Raw genomic sequence first — 8,677 nt, 5'->3', positions numbered from 1 at the left:
GTCCCTGGAACAGCAAGGAGATCTAACCAGCCCATCCTAAAGGAAATCAGTCCTGAATATTCATTGGAAGGACTGATGCTGAAGCTGAAACTCCAATACTTTGGCCACCTGATGCAAAGAACTGCTCATTGGAAAAAACCCTGATGCTGGGAAAGATTGAAGACGGGAGGAGAAGAGGTCTACAGAGGATGAGATGGTTGGATGGCATCACCGACTCAATGGACATGAGTTTGAGTAAGCTCTGGGAATTGGTGCTGGACAGGGAGGCCTGGAATGTTGTAGTCCATGAGGTCACAAAGAACCACTGAGCAACTGAACTAAACTGAACTGAATAGGTGGTAGCTTTCTTATTCCAAGAATTCCAATTAGTGAATTGGTTTCCACCTGGAAGCAAGCCAGCAGTAGTGCCCTGAGATGGCCCACTTTGGGCCATAGAAACGCCAAGCTGTGCTCCTCACATCTCCCAATGAAACAAACATCTGCTAGTGAGCCAATTTACAGGAAGATAAAATGAGACTGTTGAGAATAATGGACCAGGTGAATAACTTGATGTAAAGAATAAGATGGAGTACAGATGTACAGAGGACCAACTCCACAAGTATACTATGGAGAACCCTTGCTGGCTATCCAAGTTCAGTGGACACCTAAGTGGCTCTTCACTGACCAGGTTTTAGTTAGTGAAAAGCAGAAGGAAATGGTCAGGGGTTGGCGCTTAACCCAGGAGGAATCAAGGACCAAGGACCCAGCTTTGGTGGATACCCGACTGACTCTTTACTGACCAGTGGTGGGGACCTGATTTTGAACCCCTCAACCCTCAGTTGACTCCTTAAAGTGTTTCTTTCTAGAATCTTGCAGGAAAGTGGAAGGAAAAGGACACAGCAGGCAATAACAGAGCAGTGGACAAAGCTTCTTCATGGCTCAAGACCACAGAGAAGTTTCACTCTTCCTTCTGCTGGTCCTGGAAGAAAGGAGTTTCTCTCAATAGCTGCAGATAAAACCTAACTTGCACATTCTCTAGTGAGGGCAAAGGGAAGTCTGGAAACCCTCAAGTGCACCTGTAGGACTGCGATGAGTGACTCAGCCCAGTGTGAATGTTGGGGAGTCACAGGAGATTCAGGCAAGGCACGACCCTCAAAGCTCACACTGTCTGGATTCTTCCCTAATTCATCTGACAAACGTTTGTCACAACCTGGCTACATACTGCAGAGGCCACAGGAGCTAGAGACACAGAAGTGACTTACGGTAAGGGGGCTGGGCTGTGGAAGGTGAAGGGCATCATTAAACAAGTATAAGCAACACTGTTCTGCAAATGCTCAGAAATGTAGATTTGAAAATAAAAAGCTCTTGGCCCTGCGGGGGCCATCATATGACGTCAGCCTTGTTCCGGTTTGCAGGTCCAAATCACCACCCCCTATCCCAGGAGGACCAGCAGAAATGGACTCCGGGGAAGGCTCTGTGTGCAGCAGGATGTCGCGAACTGTTAACATGAGACACATGATGGATGACATTGACTGACATCCTGCCATCACAGGCTTCCCACAGTCTCCCTTGGTCCTTGATTCCTCCTGGTTTAGGCACCAACCCTTGACCATCTCCTTCTGCCTTTATCTCAGATTTATGACTCAGTCACCATCCTTATACCCCTAAGTCCCAGATGTCTGGATGTTCCCATGTTCGGGGTCTATGTGGAAGTAGTTTGGGGCAAGGAAGCACTTCCTTATGATCATTGTGACATACACGCTCATGTCAGAAGCCCAGGGTCTGAGCCCTAGTAGTGTTCTGGGCCACTATTTCCCAAACGATTCTTTTGAGGGTCCGTCCCCCTCCTGTCCAGGACTCAGTAGCTAGTGACATCTGGAGAGTGCTGAGATCCCCCAGGGATTGGCATACCATGGAAGGATCAAGAGGCCACTCAGCCTGGGGTCCAGGGAAGAAGTCATCCAAGGAAGACAGGTCGTCTGACACCCTACCAAAGACACATGTACTACCCAGTGGTGTTACTGATCCTCCTGGGAATACCCTCTGCTCTGTACTCTGCTTTCTTCTCCTTTGTTTTCAATATAGCAGTGTGTACATGTTAATCCCAAACTCTCTAACTATTCCTTCCCCCGCCCTCCCCTGCCACCCCAGTAACCATAAGTTCATTCTCTGTGAATCTGTTTCTCTTTCATATCCTTTTTTTTTTTTTTTAGATTTCATATATTGGTGATGTCATATGGTATTTGTCTTTCTCTTCCTGATCTACTTCACTCAGTATGAAGATCTCTAGGTTCATCCATGTTGCTGAGTAATATTTGTGGCTGAGTAGTATTCCATTGTGTATACGTACCACATCTTCTTTATCCATTCCTCTGTTGATGGACATTTAGGCTGTGTCCATGTCTTGGCTCTTGTAAACAGTGCTTCAGTGAACATTGGGGTGCATGTATCCTTTTGGATCATGTTTTTCTCTAGAATAGTGCCCAGGAGTGGGATTGCTGGATCATATGGTAAATATATTTTTAGTTTTTAAGGAACATACATACTGTTCTCCAATGTGACTGCACCAATTTACATTCCCACAAACAGCATAGGAGGTTCTTTTTTCTCCACACCCTCTCCAGCACTTACTGTCTGTGGATTTTTTGATGATGGCCAGTCTGACTGGCCAGAGCTCTGTAGCTCAGATGGTAAAGCATCTGCCTACAATGTGGGAGACCCAGGTTTGATCCCTGGGTCAGGAAGATCCCCTGGAGAAGGAAATGGCAACCCACTCCAGTATTCCTGCCTGGAAAGTCCCATGGACGGAGCAGCCTGGTAGGCTATAGTCCATGGGGTCACAAAGAGTCAGACATGACTGAGTAACTTCACTTTTACTTTCATTCTGACTGGAGTGTTATGGTAGCTCATAGTTTTTATTTACACTTCTATAACAATTATGGCACTGTTGAACACATTTTCACGTGCCTCTTGGCCATTTGCATCTTTTCTTTGGAGAAATGTCTGTTTGGATCTTCTGCTTCCTGCTGTGCTGGGCTCTCATCCCACTGGGGGACCTAGGAGCAGAGTATAAACAGAGCTAGGTCTCTGGCTGTGCCACAGTCCCATCTGGTGCCTGACTCCTGGGAAGACCAGGGGCCAAAGATGCAGTCATGAGAAAATGCACCCCATCTCAGAAGTGCTCCAGAGTGGACCCCAGACTCCCTTCACCAGTTGCAAGGAAAACCCTGCCCAGAATGGTGTGGCATCCGGCATCTGACCGGCTGCCTCCTTCAGAACTGTCCCAAAGGAGGAGGAAAACCTTACAGAGTGGCTCTTGAGGCTTTTCACCTCGGTTCCACCCAGGCCCTTCCTCTGAGAGCACTGCCTATGCCAGCAGAAGCCCACGACCCCATTTTGTCCTTCTCAGGCCAATCAATTCTGAGGGGCCCTGGTTCCATTAGGATTGTTTTGGAAACTTCTGTATGGGTCCATGTGTCTGTGGTCTGGGGTGTCTATGATGTAAATGCAGTGCAGGTCTTTACAGTGTGTTTGAAATGGATCCCTGGCCACCTCCTTTCAAGAAACATGCTTTGCCACTGATTTCAGGAGAATACCTGTAAGTCATCCATTCGATTATCTGAACAGATGCTGCTGACTTTGGGCACAACAGTGGGAGGGAAGACTCCCCAATTTGTGAGGTAATCAGGCTGCCCGTGCAGCGGGCCAGCCCGGGAGCAGTAACTCTCCACTCTGGCCATGGATCAGAGGCTGAGTGGGATGGAGCAGCTGCCTGCATAGCCTGGTCCAGAGTTGAACTTTAACTGGTGGCTCCCTTAATGGCCAGGCTTGCTCTGGGCACAACTATAAAAAGGCATCTGAGTGTCCAAGGTGGCTTCTCTCATTCGTTAGGCTGAGTTAGTGGTCAGCCTTCTGCCTGACCCTGATTTCAGGTGCAAGTGGCTTTCAGTCTCTCCAACTTGGAAAGTCGGAGATTTTATGGCTTTTCTCTGGCCTAAGACCAGAATTCAAGATAAATGCAACTTCAGTAAAGGTGTGAACTCAATAATGGCAACCCTTAGGCACTAGGCCCAGACAGGCAGGAGCCAGCAGGATGAGTGAGAAGCTTGAAGCTCTGCATTTTCTGCCCCATCTTTACTGAACAGGAGTTTCCAGAAGGCTCTCCTTGCCACAGAAATGACTCTGCATCCCCTCCCAGTAGGGCTGGTAGTGCTGGCAGCACCCTGCCATCCACAGCCACCTCTGGAGAAGCTCTCCCTGCATCCCAATTCCTTTTGCTGTGGAGAAAATGCACAAGATGCTAGGCCCCCAGGCATCCACTTTCTAGTCTCCATCAGAGCCTCTATACCATGGCTGTTTATTTGTTCATCCTAACCTCATCCATGGGCTTCCCACGTGCACCAGCGATAAAGAACCCACTCGCCAATGAAGGAGACATAAGAGATGAGGGTTCCATCCCTGGGTTGGGAAGATCCCCTGGAGGAGGGCATGGCAACCCACTCCAGTACTCTTGCCTGGAGAATCCCACAGACAAAGGAGCCTGGAGGGCTATAGCCCATAGTGTAAGAAAGAGTTGGACTCAACTGCAGTGACTGGCACATACGCATGTAACCTCATCCCACAGTCTCTTTTCTACTCTCAAGCCACAGACATCACCTCTTCCCCCCTGAGTCCCGCAAACGACCCTGTCTCATCCCTCTAGGGGAGTTGGGAGCAGACCCAAGCTTCATGACATCACTTGCCACTTTATCTCCTAATATACCTCCATTCCAGTGCATCTGGTCTAATTCTTTCCTCGAAGGAGTTACCTTTCTTCAGTTATGCAGGTATCACTCTGTCCCTGATTCCTCAGCAGAAACAGACTGAGCCCCTAGGGTAGGTTAGTTTGGCCTGATCCACACAAGTGACCACTAGGACGTCCCTGGAGCTGACCACAGGGCACACAGCCCGCTCTGATCCCTCCCATCCCCTCTGCGACTGTGTGCTCTCAGAAGTGTAGGACCCGGGAAGCAAAGTCAGCAGGGATCGGCTGGATTGGGAGGTTGAGGAGTCCCCGTGACATGGACAGTTAAGTCATGGGCAGAGCACCACCAAGGCAGCGGTGGTGCTGGCCCAGCAGCCCTGGAGTTAGATTCTGAGGCTCCAGTGTCACCTGGCGTCTGCCCTGTGAGTCGGGACCTTAGCCAGCTCACAGCTTCCTTGAGGTGTGGCTCCCCACTGGCAAAACGGCGAGCAGCAGTGGTGTCCCGGGCGTGCAGCATGGAAAGAATGAGACGGCGTGCGCATGCCCAGGACTGTGAGAGTCGCAAGCACGGCTCTCCCAGCTTTTCCCACCCCTCCCTCCGCATCTGCTTCCGGGGCTGAAAGCACGAGAAGATGAATCAAGTCCAGCAGGAGGCCCTAGTTTAATAAGCCACCTTTTCAAAGGTGTGTGCAGACACCCCAGAGCTAGGACACAGTCTGCGGCTACAGGGCCTGTGTTGGAGCCAGAAACAAGCCTTGATAAAAAGGAAAGTAAACGAGCTATACTTCAGGAGACAGAAAACTGAGGACGCGGCAACTCTGAACTTGGCCTGGAACCCGTCCGCCTTGCCTGCTGCTCAGGATGGGCCTGGGGGCTGTGGGCACACTCACAGACTCAGGTCTTCTGTTGGTTGCTTTAAGACTAATAAAGTCAGTTACAACAGGTCAGGGGGGCAGAAACATGCCATGGTCTCAGAGCTCTTTGGGGTTGCTACCTATTCAGAGATGCTTTTTTTTTTTTTCTTCCTTCTTCTTCCTTTTAAAGACGAGAAATGGTGACCCTGAGACAGCAGGTGAATTGTCTGAGGTCACAAAACTGCCCCGAGTGGGACCTGATAAGACCTTGTCACCTTACTCCACATCCAGAAATCTTTTTGCTGCTCCCTCCTACTCTGCAACCTGAGAGGAACTTAGATAAGAGAAAGGATGGAAGAAAGGAAGAAAAAAAAAATTGAGGAAAGAAGAAAGAGAGGGAGGGATAGAGAGGGAAGGAGGAAGGGGGAGGGAAGAGAAGGGAAGAAAGAGACAGAGAGAAAGAAAAGGAGAATCAGATTCCCCTTTACTTCCCAGATATTGCCTTGAATTTCTCAGCTAATCAAGGTGGCATGGACATTGTTCTCCGCTAAGTACAGAAATCCTTCTAAAATTGCTTCTCCCCTCATCTCATCTGCCCTCTAACAGAACTCCTGAGAGTTACCTGCCATAAGGTAGTGTTGGGACACTGGGCAGTGTAATTACTCCCTCATTTTGTCAGGCCTCTTTGAGAGGCCACCACCTCTCACCCCAGCTCTCTACTGTACCCACACACGGAGGCACAAAGCCTTCTGATTCAAGGGCTCTGTGACTGAAGTGAGATCAGAAGAGGCTTTGTGATTCCCTCTATCGGACCCCCAACCAACTTATTAGCTAGAAGTAGAATCTTTCACACATACCATTAAAGTTTTATTCTTCTTAGTCACATCTACTAGGGATTACGCCAATGTAACTTGGTGTTAAAACAAATAACAAAGTAACAAAGATTCCTTGGTGTTAAAACAGAGACAAACATGATGTGAAATGATTGGGTGGCCAGGCTGCTCAGTCCCACAGGCCAGTGTGACCAGTCTCTTGAAGTGACAGGATGCAAAGGCAGAAGGGCTTAAATCTTTCTGGACGTTGAAACGCTCCACCCAACTGCTTTTCTTTTTTTTTTTTTTTTGGCGTGGGGTTGGCTGTGGCGGGAGGTTGCTTAGGTGAATCAGGAGAAACTTCTTCTGACCAGTCTTTCTGTGGCTGGGAGAGGGCCTTTCCGCAGTTCATTCAAATGGTTTGTTCAGGATCAAGAGGTGGGTACTTTGCATGCTTAGTTGCTCAGGCATATCCAATTCTTTGGGATTCTATGGACTGTAGCCCACCAGGCTCCTCTGTCCATGAGATTCTCCAGGCAAGAATACTGGAGTGGGTTGCCATTTCCTCCTCCAGGGGATCTTCCTGACCCAGGGATCCAGCCACATCTCCTGTGGAAGAAGAAAGCAATTGTTCTCAAACACCCATCCCCAGGCCAAGGCCTGACCTTGTAGGATAAAGGTTGTGTGTTATACATCTGAGTATTGTCAGTGATTTTAAGATGACACAGTAAGAACCACTGACTGGGAATAGACATCTCTACAAAAAATTTCATTTTAGGAGTTAATTTGAACAATTTCCTTTTCTCCTTCCTTTTCTTATCAAAGAAAAGTAGCATGTTCATTGAGCAAGATCAGAGTAAAAACAAGTCTGAACCACACAGGCTTCTGCTGGACAGCTTAGCATTCCAGCTAAGTTAACCTGGCAGATGTTTCTATTCGGTGACAGGAGTCCCTCACCCAGGAAAGGGGAGCCAGAGGGGCCGGGGTGGGGCTGGGCAGTAGAGGAGAAGAGAGATAGGCAGAGAGTCTGAAAGTACACTGCGCGCATTGTTATGGGTTTCTGACTCTTACACGTCTATACTTCTGGCTTTCTGAATGTAAAGAGAGAAGCAAAAAAAAAAAAAAACCCTCCGCATAAGCTGCTATGCTAAGCTAACACGGCCTTCGAATTCCAAACTGAACACAGTTTGATTCGGGTTTTTCAACAGTCGCAAGACCAGGCTGTCCGCGGGGAGGAAAGCCAGAGGGGGCCAATTAGGAAGGAAGGAATTAACGGGAAGAATAAAGGAAAGGAAAAAGCCCAGATGGAAGGTCCAGCGGAGGGTGAATGACAAGGCTGGAGGATGGCAGCCGGCGGCGGAGGTGGGGAGGCGGCTGCGCGGGAGACTGACAGGTGGGTCTCGGCCGCGAGGTGGGCAGCGGGGCGGGAGGTCTTCCAACCCCCGGGTAGCGCCGGCCGCCACGGCGACGCCTCCCAAACCCCGGCCGCAGAGGAGGGCGGGGAGCGCGCGGGGCGGGAAGCGGCTGCGGCAGGGGAGGCGGGAGCAAGGGCTCCCACTCCGGCCTCGGGGCCCGTCGCCCGCCCGCCGCGCTCCGGGCGTCTCTTCTGCCTCCTACGCGCCGCGGACACCCCAGCCTCCCGGCTGCCTGGTCCGGGGAGCTCTCCGCGCCTGCCCGAGAAGAGCAAGAATGAGTTGGGGCGCCCCGGGGCGCGATTCGTGGCGGAGACGCAGGGACCAGATCGGAGGATGAGCGGCGGAAGGCGGCGCAGAAACTGACGCGAGTTGGGGCCACGGCTCCCGGCCGCCGGCGCGACGAGCCAGACCGCGGAGACGCCCTAGCCGAGTGCACGCGCCGGGCGGAGCGCGCGCAGGTGGGGCTGAGCTCTCCGCTGTGCGCTCCGCTCCGGGCCCTCGCCGGCCGGAGGATGGGCGCCGGCGCCCAGGGTCCGTGCCCGCCGCTGCTGCCCCTGAGCCCGCCGCGAGCCCGGCGTCCGGCCGGCGCCCTGCGCTCATGTATGTAGGCTGGGCGCCCGCCCTCGGAGATGAGGATGCATGCTGGGTGTCCGCGCCCCGGGGGCCCTTCCGCATCCCTGCTGCTTAGGAGAAGTCCCCCCACCCCAGACCCCAAGTTTGTAAATATGGGTGATCGCCTGGATGAGGTCCACCGGGCTGGGGCTGGAAATGAGCAGAGGGCACAGAGGAGCCCTGCTTACTGGAAGAGGGTGGGGAGGCGGAGGAAGCCACTCCGGGGCGCACAGATTTGGGGAGTTGGACGGCTAGGTGGAG

The 8,677-nt window shown here is 51.5% G+C and overlaps 1 protein-coding gene across 2 annotated transcripts in view; it reads left to right on the top strand.

The window, feature by feature from the left end:
- The first annotated feature begins 230 nt into the window (after positions 1-230).
- The window catches only part of VWC2 (von Willebrand factor C domain containing 2), a 137,802-nt gene continuing 129,355 nt past the window's right edge, over positions 231-8,677 (top strand). Inside the window, exons 1-2 of one of the 2 annotated variants that reach the window (XM_061413356.1) lie at positions 231-1,242; positions 7,598-7,782. The gene's annotated coding sequence lies outside the window, so the exon portion shown is untranslated. Of the gene's footprint in view, positions 1,243-7,597; positions 8,405-8,677 lie in introns of both variants that reach the window. The other variant, XM_061413357.1, reaches the window with a different exon arrangement.

Source organism: Bos javanicus, chromosome 4 (genome assembly GCF_032452875.1).
Source record: "Bos javanicus breed banteng chromosome 4, ARS-OSU_banteng_1.0, whole genome shotgun sequence".
NCBI classification, from domain to species: Eukaryota; Metazoa; Chordata; class Mammalia; order Artiodactyla; family Bovidae; genus Bos; species Bos javanicus.
This window is presented reverse-complemented; position numbering and strand designations above follow the sequence as displayed.